The sequence below is a fragment of the Meriones unguiculatus genome, chromosome 3 (genome assembly GCF_030254825.1).
Source record: "Meriones unguiculatus strain TT.TT164.6M chromosome 3, Bangor_MerUng_6.1, whole genome shotgun sequence".
Taxonomy (NCBI): domain Eukaryota; kingdom Metazoa; phylum Chordata; class Mammalia; order Rodentia; family Muridae; genus Meriones; species Meriones unguiculatus.
The window spans coordinates 139688669-139700844 of NC_083351.1; the positions used below are offsets into that span (position 1 = coordinate 139688669).

General features: G+C 40.1%; 1 long non-coding RNA gene across 1 annotated transcript; it reads left to right on the top strand.

Moving 5' to 3' along the window:
- Nucleotides 1–6133: 6133 nt before the first annotated feature.
- LOC132652803 (uncharacterized) lies at nt 6134–6771 on the top strand. The gene is made up of 2 exons (XR_009590361.1): nt 6134–6433; nt 6508–6771. It is a non-coding gene; the product is annotated as an uncharacterized LOC132652803 (long non-coding RNA).
- Nucleotides 6772–12176: the final 5405 nt, after the last annotated feature.

Below are 12176 nucleotides of genomic sequence, written 5' to 3' on the forward strand. Positions count from 1 at the left end.
CAAAAAGAAAACAGCAATTCCCTAAACCATGCTCACCTCAAACTTTTAAGCCCCTAGATGACAGATTTCAACGGCTTTACATGACTCTCTGGGCAATATTCACATATCACGGTAGTAACTTGCTTTTATATCTGCTATTCCACTATTGACTTCGGACTCAGAAAGATGCTGACTTACCCATTATCCTTTTCAGGCAGACCCTTTGCACCATGGGTTCTTCTAACGTAAACTACAGTTTATGGTGGCATTCTTATTATGCTTCTTAGAACTGAGTCATACAGCAAGCTATGTGCTTGCCTTTCAGAATTGCTCACTGATGTGCTGTTTTGTGCAGTGTTGTGTGTGACTATACGTGTGTGTGTGTGTGTGTGTGTGTGTGTGTGTGTGTGTGTGTGTGTTGGGGGTTGGTCTGGTGCTATGTATTCTAATGCTAATTATTGCCCCCCAAGATCTGGTTGCTACCCAGAGGAGCAATGCCTTTGCTGTGTAAACCTTGCTCTGCCTAATTTAAGATGGATCAGTCAATAAAGTTGCTGAAGTTTGTGACTGGGCAGAAGAATGGTAGGGAGAGCTGCGGTTCCCAGGCTTGAGGTCAGAGAGGGACCACGAGGCCAAGGAAAGAGAAAAGAGGAAGCAGAGATGTAGCAGGAGGAGAGGAAGCCTGAGAGAAAGATGTCACCATAGAACAGTAAGAACCATGAGCACAGTGGTCATGAGAATTGGCCCAGAGAGGAATGTTTAGGGCAGGTAACTTAGGGTGTGTAGCTAGAAAATAGCAAAAAAGCTTACAGGGTTGATATCTGCCTGGTTGGTATCTGTGCTTTAAAGCTCTTATAAATCCAAGAGGTCTCTGTCTTAATTATTTGAGAACTAGCCAGAGTAGAGAAGCCCACACGAGTCTAACAGCCTTTCTACAACATTTTTGTGTCTGTGTGTGACACAAAAATGAAATGGAACACAGGACCTTGTAAGTGTGAGACCCTTGTTGTACTCTAACACTACTTAGCTACAACCTTTCCAAGGGGGCAATTACCATCTTTTTTTTTTTTTTTAATTAGTGTTAACACTGCTCAATAAAATCAAACACAAGAATGTCCATAACACTATCATCCTCTCTCTCTCTCTCTCTGGATGTGTGTCACACAGGTGTGCAGGTGCACTTACCAATGGCAATACAGATGGAGGCCAGAGGGTGATACTACATGTCTTTTTTTAATCACTTCTCCACCTTTAGAAAAGCTTTGTTATTATTGTGCATGTGCGCATGCATGTGTGTGTGTGTGTGCTAAAGCGTGTATGTGGAGGTCAGAGGACACTTTGTAAAGCCCATTCTCTCCTTTTACTTTTACACAGGGTATGGAGATCAAATTTAGGCCACCATGCTTATACAGCAATTGCCTCGACCTACCAAGCTATCTGGCAGGGCCCCAGCTTATTTTTTTTGAGGCAGGATCTCTCACTAAATCTGAAACTCAGTATTTTAGATAAAGCAGCTGGCCAGCAAACCTCAGAGATCCTCCTGTCTCTGATCCCCAGTGTTGAGGTTGCAGGCACACACTGTTAGCCCTGAAGGTCTAAGATTGTGCTGTAGGCACTTTGCTCACTGAGCTCCCTTTCCAGCCCCCAGTGCTGCCATCTCATAGAAACTTTTCCAGGAGACTAACCAATCTCTGTTGAGTGTGTGCCTTCCAGGAATCATACACCAGGAAAAGCAAGAGGTTTGCGGGGAAAATATCCGTGGGAAGATGGAGAAAAGGAGGCAGATATCATCTATAGGTGTCATGACTCTTGGGAATGGAGAAAGTAGGTGGAAGGACTGGCAAGGAACAGCTCAGGTTGTGACAGTTTTCAGGGAGCTGACTGGGAGCCACATTAGAGGAACCCCAAGCTGAGTGGAGTGACCCGCTTCTGGGACCTCTGTCTGGCTCAGGTGTTAATTGAAGGCAACCAGTAAGAATGTTCTGAAGGCTGTGGTGGTCCAGGAGTCATAAAAGCTGAAGGCAATGCTCATCCCTCTCCTGTGGAGGTCATTCATGCAGAGAGAGCTGAATAGTGTGGCCCCAGATCAGACAGGCTGGCATGGTCTAGTTTCTGCCATTTACCACAATAAGCTTCTCTGATGTGATAACACTAATCTATGCATATAAAATAAGAATTAGGGAGCAGTTTAGTACTATGTCCTTTTAATGGGATAATAGTAGTAGGTCCTTCCCTAAGGTCTATGGCCGAGCTAGCTACAGATTTTTGGCCCAATTAACAAAACTGGAATTAGTTTCACCTTTTATAATGGATCTTAAACCCAAAAGTGGGGGTGGTTACTTCTATAGCATTTATGCCATTATTGTGTCAGGGTGCATGCCTTGCTAGGCCAGTTGTTACTATAGCTGATAGGTTCAAAGCTAGAGTAAGATTGTTGACGACTCTTCTTGCCTGGAAACTTGCACAGAACCTTTCACCATTATGAAATCTAATCGGCAAGGATGAAATGTTCTGGTTGATAACAGGTTTATTTATTCATAGCATATGACTTAAGTTATGGAATGTCTTCAGCTATAGAGTTTTACTGTCAAGTTCTAGAGGGTAGCCAAGATCAATGGCAATAGTCTATAATGTTCGAAGGGTGTTTATGGGACCCCACTAACTAACATCTTGAAAAGAGGTAGCCAATGCTTGTCACTTGGACGTTTTCATTGATAGTCTGTGGTGTCTAGAGAGGCATCATCCCTGTTATAGTGTAATTCCACTTAGACTTATTTTTATATTTTAGAAAGCTTCTACAGTATCAGATCTCCATAAAGCATTTTCAAAGGTCTCTAGTTTTCATTTTCCCTCCCCATACAGTTTTCTATCCTGACATGCCATCTCACCCCATTTAACTCCTACTGTTTCATTATCCCCCCTTCCCCCCTTCATACATCCTACATTCTATCCCCTTTCCCTTGAATTCACCACCCCATGTCTCCTTACTAGTTCTTGCCTTCTGTGGAAACTCCAATTTAAACACACACATCTAAAGATCTAAAGCTAACATCCACACATGAGAAAAACAAAACAAAATATGGGATATTTATATTTCTGGGTCTGGCTTTCCTCACTCAGAGCAATTATTTCTAGATTAATCTATTTACCTGAAAGTTTTATAATTTATTTTTTTACAGATAAATAATATCCTATTGTGCATAGGCACTTAGGCTGTTTTCATATCCTGGCTATTGTGAACACAGCAGAAATTAACATGGATGAACAAGTGTCTCTACAACAGGGAACAGTGTCCCAAAGTGATGGGGCTGAATCATATGGCAAATCTATCTCTAGCTTTTTGAGGAATCTCCACACTGATTTCCATAATGGCTGCACCAGTTTGCACTTCCACCAGCAGTGAATAAGTGTCCTCCCTTTCCACCAGCAGTGAATAAGTGTTCTCCTTTCTCCATATCCAAGTTAACACTTTTCTTCTTCTCCTTCTTCTTCTTCTCCTTCTCCTTCTCCTTCTCCTTCTCTTCCTCTTCTTCTTCTTCTTCTTCTTCTTCTTCTTCTTCTTCTTCTTCTTCTTCTTCTTCATCTTAGATGAAACCTCAAATTTTAATTTATATTTCCCTGTTGGGTATAGATCTTGAATCCTTAAAGCATATTCCTCAGCCATTTCTACTTCTTCTTCTGAGAACTCTCTGTTTTATTTCAGGCCCTAATTCTTTTTAAATATTTTATTTATTTAATTTTATTCTATGTGTGTTAGTGTGAAGGTGTCAGATCCCTTGGAATTGGCATTATAGACAGTTGTGAGCTGCCAGTTGGGTGCTGGGAATTGAACTTGGGTCCTCTGGAAGAGCAGGCAGTGCTCTTAACCACTGAGCCATCTCTCCAGTCCCTAGGTCATAATTCTTAATTTACTGTGGCTCTGCACCATGACTTGAAATGGAGACTGGTGTTACCCCTCAGCATCGTTTTTATTGCTTAGGATGGTTTTGGTAATCCTGGGTCTTTTGTGTTTCCGTATGTATTTAGAGATTAATTTTTTTTCTCAGTTTCTGTGAAAACTTACACCAGTATTTTGGTGGAGATTGCATTCGATCTGTAGATTGCTTTTGGGAGGATAGCTACTTTTACACTATTAATCCTACAAATTCATGAGCATGGAAGGTCTTTCCATATTCCTGCATCTTCTTCAATTTCTTTCCTCAGTGCCTTTAAGTTTTTATTGTACAAATATTTTACTTCCTTGGTCAGATCTATTTCAAGATATTATTTTGAGGTTATAAAAAGTGGCATTGTGTCCTAATTTCTTTTTGGTATGTTTATTGTTGTTATATAGGAAGGCTACTGATTTTTGTGTGTTAATTTTGTATCCTGCTACTTTGCTGAATGTATTTATCAGCTGTAGCAGTTTTCTGGTAGAGCCTTTGGCGTCTCTTATGTACAGCATCATATCATCTGCAAATAATCATATTTTGACTTCTTCTTTTCCCATATGTATCACTTTGTTTCCTTCTCTTGTCTTATTGCTCTAGTTAAGACTTCAAACACTAGATAGAACATGAGTGTAAAAAATGAACATCGTCTTGCTCCTGATTCAATTTTTCTCCATTTAGTAGGACACTAGCCAAAAATAGGCGAGGGAAGACCCAAATTAATAAAACTAGAGGTTAACAGGGAGACACTTGTGACGTGGAGGAAATTCACACTCAAAAGGACATACATCAAAAGTATATGTTTCACTGAACTGGAACATCTAAAAGAAATGCATAAATGTGCAGCTATATATGACCTACCAAAGTTAAACCAAGCTGAAGTAAACAATTTAAATAGACCCATGACAAGTAAAGAGATAGCCGCAGGAAAGGCGATCCATGGTATACTTGGAAAGCCAAAGTGCCCCACTGCGAAGGCCCACTGCCATCAGCGTGGACACAAGCTCCTCCTCCTGAGCATCACTCAGCACACAGATGACTCAGCTAACCCATATTCATAGCAGCTTTACCTTCACAAGTTTTAGGAGGTGATTAGATGGCTCGTGGATAACGTGCTTCCTGTGCAAGTGTGAGAAGCAGGGTTTGGATCCTCAACATCCATGTAAATGCAAGGTCAGACACGGCAGCCTGCCTGTAATTCCAGAGTTCAAAAGGCACAGACAAGGAAAGGCAGTCGTCTTACAACGTGTATTTTGTGGTTGTTATTGCTGTGTTGTAAGGCCTGCAAAAATATCCCAAGACTAGTTTGGGCTCCAGGTGTCAGGGGGTTTTTAGACCTATGGAGTTGGCATTGCTATTTAGCTGGAAACCCAGTTTTAAAAGTCAACCAAGTTTCCTGAAGAAGTGATGTGCCTAATGGGATTTACTGTAAAACCACCTGGGGAGAAGTCAGTGGCCTAGCTAAAGACAAACTATTCCCTTTGCTTCATATATATATGAAAAAACAGGCTACTATTCTTTTTATACGCATGTATGTATCTGAGTGCATACATACTACACATTTCCTTTGGTGGTGACTCAGAACGTCATGCATGCATACTGTGTGCTCCGCCGCTGATCTGTATCCTCAGCCCATAATTCTCTACATGTTTGAAATTCTGTTTAAGGGCAAGAAGGGATCCCTTCAAAGCAGTTCAGCCCATGACACTGGAAATTAGCACAAGAAACCTCATTTGATGCTCTAGGCTGCTTTAGCTTCCTTGCTGCTGTTGTTGATGACACAAAGAAAAAGCCCCTGGCTGTGAGTGGGAGGAGAAACCAGCGCAGGCATTTCTCTAGGGAGCTGGTGGCTGACTCACTACCCAGCCCCCTCCTGCACCCCCTCCCTCCCATAGTGAACAGGGTATTCCCCTGTGCCATCCTGGGCCTCAGTGAATCCTTCCTGAAATCAGATTTCACATCTAACTACAGTGAGCCTTGACTGTCAGAGCTGGAAGCCCAGGGCTGGGCTGAAGTGATGAGAGATTACTAAAGACCACCCCCCCACACACACACACAAAGGTCAAAATGTTTCTTCAGAATACACTCATCTCTGGTTGGGAGCCTCTGCATGATGTCACCCTAGCTATGAACTTCAAAGCGGATGTTTCCTGAAGATGCATTCTAATCTTTGTGACAGTCATTCTAGGGACCAGAGTAGCTCCAGTCATGAGCAGGCACTTTAGTGTTTACAGTAAAGAAGGTACCAGAAATTTAGGAGTTCAGAGCAAGCTGTCTCAACTTGCCTCTGTGCCGTAGGAAAGGCAAACAAGACAGACAGACCATCACTCTTGATTCCAGAATGCCAACAAGACCCTCACTGAAGAACCTTCTTTTCTACAGCGGCAGAAAAAAGTTTCAGTCTTCCCAGGTGGAACAGCAAGCAGCCTTTCCCCACGATTGTGCTACCAGGTCACTGGCTAGTGCCTGGAGTCCATTGCTTACTCTTGTAGTCTTCTTAGCAAGCTGAGGAAACGGAAGCTCAGGTAAATGGAGCATCTTTCTCATGCTCATACCTGTCATGGCTGGGCTGCTTATGATGTCCCCTTCTTGTTGTCAGGTATCAAGAAATTCTATCCTCTACATGGAATGCAAAGCAAATGTCTCAAAGACCGAAAACTTTTGAGAGGATTGTGGTAAGGAGAAAAGAGCAGGCCAACATAACGGTTCCATAAGTGAAGTGTCTGCCACCAAGTCTGGAGAACCGAGTTCCATCTCTAGTCCAAGATGTCCTCTGACTTCCACATGTGTGCCCTACCACACTCTTGCTCTTCACCCCAAACACACCTACACACATACAGTAAATAAAAATGCTTTAACATGAGGGATGAAAGAAAAAGAATAGTTGCCTGTTTTTTCATACCCGGCAGCTGTGGTGTTTCTGCTTTTCCCAGGAGGAAAATGTGGCCCAAGATCCCAGGAGGAGAATGTGATCCAGGATCACAGAATCATTGAATGGAGAGCTGAAAGTCTCAACTGCTTGCCTTTGTGTGTCAGAGCTGGAGAGATGTGTTTGGGTTGCTCTGAGGGCTTGCTCCAAGCCAGAAGGGAAGGACCTAGAACTATTACTGAGCCGTGTCGCTCATTTCCCATCATCCTTTGCAGGGCCTCTCCTTCCGCTCTGGCTTTGCTCAGCATTCCTCCTTCTGGGTAATAGACTTTCTCTATTCTCTCCTCACTTCTCCAAACTCTTCTCAGAGTTTACCACAGAGGTAAAGGGCCTTCCTTGGTCTTGCACACTCTAATTGGTCCTTTTTCACTGATGCATTTTGCACCATGCATTCTAACTGATTGTTTAAAAGTCTGCTACATTAGATTGCACAGTCCGAGACAAGATATAATAATTTGTGCTTTTGCTTAAAACTATGAACTGGGAGATATGCAGAAAAGTCTACCAGAACAATAAGGACTTTGGTATGATTTAGCGTTCTGTATGGTCCCTCCTGGAGTTAACTGTGAACTAATTGTTCCCCTGCTTTCCCTTGAGGTGATGAGTCTTTATGAATCCCCAAGGGTCTTAGTCAGCTTTCTGTTACTGTAAGAAATACCCAAGGTAAACAATTTGCACAGAGGGTAGGTGGGTTTTTATACACAGGTGTGGCAGTTTCCGTCCACGCTTGTTAGTGCTATTTGGGGGCACCACCTTGGAGCAGAAACATTCTGTGGAGAAAAGCAGCCCCCACGGCCAGGGTATGAAGAGCAGTAGAAGGAGGAGACCAGGGCGCCCCAGTTCTCGCTAAGTCCTGCCTCCTCAGGTTTCCACAGCCTCTCTAGGACTTTGCTGGAGACTAGACCTGCTATACACAGAGCCCGTGGAACAATCCAGACCTGAGGCTAAGAACTGTTGCTTGATTTCAAACTCTGTAGAGACGACGGCATGCCACAAACATCCTTCAGCCCTTTTTTTCATGTTAATATGTCTGTCTGTGATTGTTGTATCATCATTGCTAATCTGGTAACGTACAGCATCGCATTAGAGAATATCATGATTAATTTAACCCTCTCACAGAAGTGGCTATTTATGCTTTTCAAACAGTTCTGCTATGAGCATCATTTCTGTCCATTGGTGTGGGACTCCGGGCTCTCAGTTCACATGAGTGTGCGTGAGCCCAAGTTGAAGAAATCCTTTTCCATCCTTAATAGAAAAATCATTCAGAAATAGTTTTGTTTCTGACAATCAAATTTACCACATGCTTTTACCCAGTTTTATGATGGTAGAATTTTCTTTATTCTCATAATGCAAGCTGCTGGGTCTCATGTAGCAAATAATTCGTCTTCCCCCTCACCTTGGTTCTGTGTTGTCTTTCAAATCTCCACTAGTTCAGTGTGGGCTTGTGCTAATGTAGTGATTCTTAACCTTCCTCATGCCGAAACCCTTTAATACAATTCCTCAGGTTGTGGTGACCCCAACCGTAAAGTTATTTTTGTTGTCACTTCATAATTTTGCTACTGTAATGAGCAGTGATGTAAATATATGATATGACCCTGTGAAAAAGTCGTTTAGCCCACAAAGCGTAGTGACCCACAGGTTGAGAACCACTGTGCTAATGTCACGTTTAGATTATAATTGTACAGATAATAATTCTGATAAAAATTCCATTTTCACGTTTGTCTTGTTAATTCTTGGGTATTTTTGGACCTTATTTTTATACACTTTAGACTAAATTTCACATTTCACGACAGACCTTGTGATTTCACTTCAGATACATTTGCTACACTGATGAGCTTGGAAAAGTTATCTTCATTTGGACAACAAGTGCCTCAGTCTTTGAACATACTTTCTTCTTGGCTGATATGTCTTCTCTGAAATATATGTGTTGTACATACAGTTTATATATATTTTAAATTTTTATTCTTAGATGACTGAAAGCTTTTTATTATATAAAATTCATTTTAATTGCATTTCCTACTTGTTAATGTTAGACACGTGTGTTGTGGGTTATTAATATTTGTTATTGATTTATCTTTTAGTTAAACAGTGGTTATTCCTAAACCAGCTGTATACCCAAATCACCACACAGAGACTAGGATTTATTTAATTAACTTAGAGCACAATGCTGGACAATAGTTACTCCATCTGAAACCACCAAGCCCACATAGTTTCCTACCATTCAGATTTCACCCATTATGTTTGCTTTTAGTCATATCTTAGGTCTGGTTCGTCTCTCCACATGGTTTGAAGTCCTCTCCTGCCCATCCCTCTCACTTCTTCCTCTTTTCCTCCAGACCAGGATGTCTCACCCTTTTCTCTCCATTGCACAGCACTGGCTACTTGTTCAATTGACATCTACAGAAAACATATGGTGGCATGTTTACACAAACTTGAGGCAGGTGCATCACAATGCAATGTCTGGATTGAAACCCAAGACAGTAGGGTAGAGAAATCAGCATTTGAATGAACAAGAGTAAATTATATAAATTCCATAAGAACATTATACCAACATTTCTCCCTTTAAGTTCAATAAAAGGCTCCTTTTCTTTTAATAGAATAATAATTATAAAACAGTTATGAAAACTACTAGGTAAGATTTACATGTGCAATGTCCAGTCCGTGTGCATTTGGCAACTTGGGAGAAAGTATTTGATTTCTATCTTATCTTGACAAATTTAGAGTACTATACCTAAGTTAACTTTTATCCTTTTTATATTACCTATATGAAAGCATTTTCTTAAATTCTAAACAACTTAAGCTTAATTGTGGAACTATAACTATTTGGTCTTCAACCCCACCAGAGACTAAAGAAGGAATAAAATTAATTACTGGAGTTAATAGAAAGTGCATGTTAGTAACTTCCAAAAAATTTTTAAAAATGACAGAGACAGTTTTCTGCCTGAACAGTCACCCATAACTCTATAACGTTGGAGCATCATCTTCAGCCTTCTGGTTCAGAATATTTGACAGACATATATGTGAAGCAGGAACTATTTAGTACTTGTTTACCCTGTCTTGGCAGAGTTCAGCAGTCGGCTTGTCCTACATTTGAGCTTGCCCATTTTTGGCAGAATTCTGTCTGTCGTGAAAAGAGGACATTTTCTTTTTGACTGGTTGGCTCATTTGCCACATTTGAAGCCATCTCCATATGGAGGTTCTTCGATGCTCATTATCTTCTTTGAGGTAGGCGGAGTGCTGCCAGGAGATGACCTGTCTCATTGTCAAAGAATCTTTAAAATACTAAAGACATTTTAAAATGCTATATTCTGCAGGTCTCTGAAGTTTTTGAAGACTACCTATTTTCATGTAATTGATATGTCTACAAAATCATATCTCTCTGTTAAACCTAGGATGTATAGTCCTGTGATAAGTTAGATTAGTGTCTGACATGACTATGAGTTGATTTACTAACAATTAACTATTACCTAATATCCTAAACAGTTTGTAATAGCATTTTAAAAGTATTGGAAGTAATCTTGAATTTGTATCAATATTCTAAAATTTACCAATATATTAAAAATAGACTTATTTTTGCATCAAAATAAAAAATCCTATACCAGAGTTAAAAATAACCTTGAGAATAACAAATAAAGCCTTAAATTGAGAATATTCAATAATCTATATTTTGTCTTATTATTCCTGTAAGATATCCCTGTATTCCCCTTTCTTTCCAACCCCTTTTCTCCTTATCTAAGAAAGACAGAGAAAAAAGGGAAAGAGAGAAATCCCTGAGTCTAACCTTGTTTTCTGTCTGAATAAGACCATTAATAATTTATAACCATCTCCTAATGACAATAAACATTCATTACCACAGAAAACAACCAAAAACCTACCCAACGTCCCTAAAGGAAACTGGACATCATTCTTATGAATTTCTTCTAGTTGACATTTTGGACATGCAAAAATCCTGTTCGGGGGCCCAAAGGAAATTGGGAAAAATTAAGCAAGCATTAACATTTGTGGTCCAGTCTTTCAATGTTGAGAAATTTCAGGCTTAATAGAAGTCCTGTTTGGAACAGTCTAAAATGCTAGACCATTTGAGATTAGTAGCTTTTTTCAAAGCTCTCTTGGGGGCAGGCTTTGATGAGAAACAACAATTGAAGCAGTTGAGGCAGGAACAAGCAGAATGCTGGAACATGCAAGATGCTGGAACAGATATGTCAATGTCTCAGCATGCTGGAAGACTGAATTCTGTCAGTTTTGATCCAGCGTCTCCAGTGTCTGGTCCTTTTGATCTGCAAACATACAATTTTTCACAAGCATTATACAGTTCTATAATTATAAATGTATGAGATGTTCAGGATGAAACTAAGCTGTAAGCTAATTTTATCTATTCCAATTAAAAGAATGGTATAATAAAATTTGAGGATATTATAGCCAAGGGTTTATTGGTTATGTATTTTTGGAGTTCTGGCTAGAGACATTTTTTTTTATGTCTCAGTCAGTTTCAGAGTTGTTCCCATGTAAAGGGATCAGCAATATAAGTTACCATTACTATAGAACATACAATCGTTATCATGTTGAAATCAAAACAAAGTTGTATAGATCAAAATATCTTTTTTGGGCTCTTGGGCACCTATTGTAATAGGCCAAGCTGCTACCTATCTCCCGAGAGAAGGCCTCCCATTAGAGAGAAAAGCTGGTTGCCTTGAGCAATAGAAAAGGCATGTTTTAAGTAAACCTTATATAAACTCCTTTTTACCTTTATTATTTAAGCATGCCCTAGGCATCTTGTACCTGAATTTTTACGTTGGTATGGCTCTTCTTTGGTTTTTTTTTTTTTTTTTTTTTGATATGGGATGGATGGTTCAGCCTTTTAAACATATGAATTGTAATATTTGAATTTCTAGGACTTAAATAGCCTTGCATGTACTTTGCCATCTGTAAGCCTCCTGTGTCTTTTTTGAAGCAGGCATGACCGACATTTGCTCCCCACCCCATAAAAATGTCTCACATTTGAAAGAATAAGCTGGCTTCCAGAGCAGTGTGACACCTTTATCTAGTCAGCATTTAAAAGTTTTTTGATGTGGGAGATAGGCAGTTTGCATATTTGTCTCCCAGTCTAATTTTGAGTACTTACATTTACCAATGGAACATATTTCTTAAGCCAAAATGCCCTTTTGTACCAGTTTTGTGGAAGTACCAGTTTTTTATGTTGGCTGGCCTTTTTAGAGCAGTGTGACATCATTGCTCCTTATATAAACCTAAAATTGATGTGAATCCAATCTTTAGATCAGCAAGGACATAACATCTATTATTAAGAAAAAAGAACTTACATAGTAACCGTAAGGAAAATT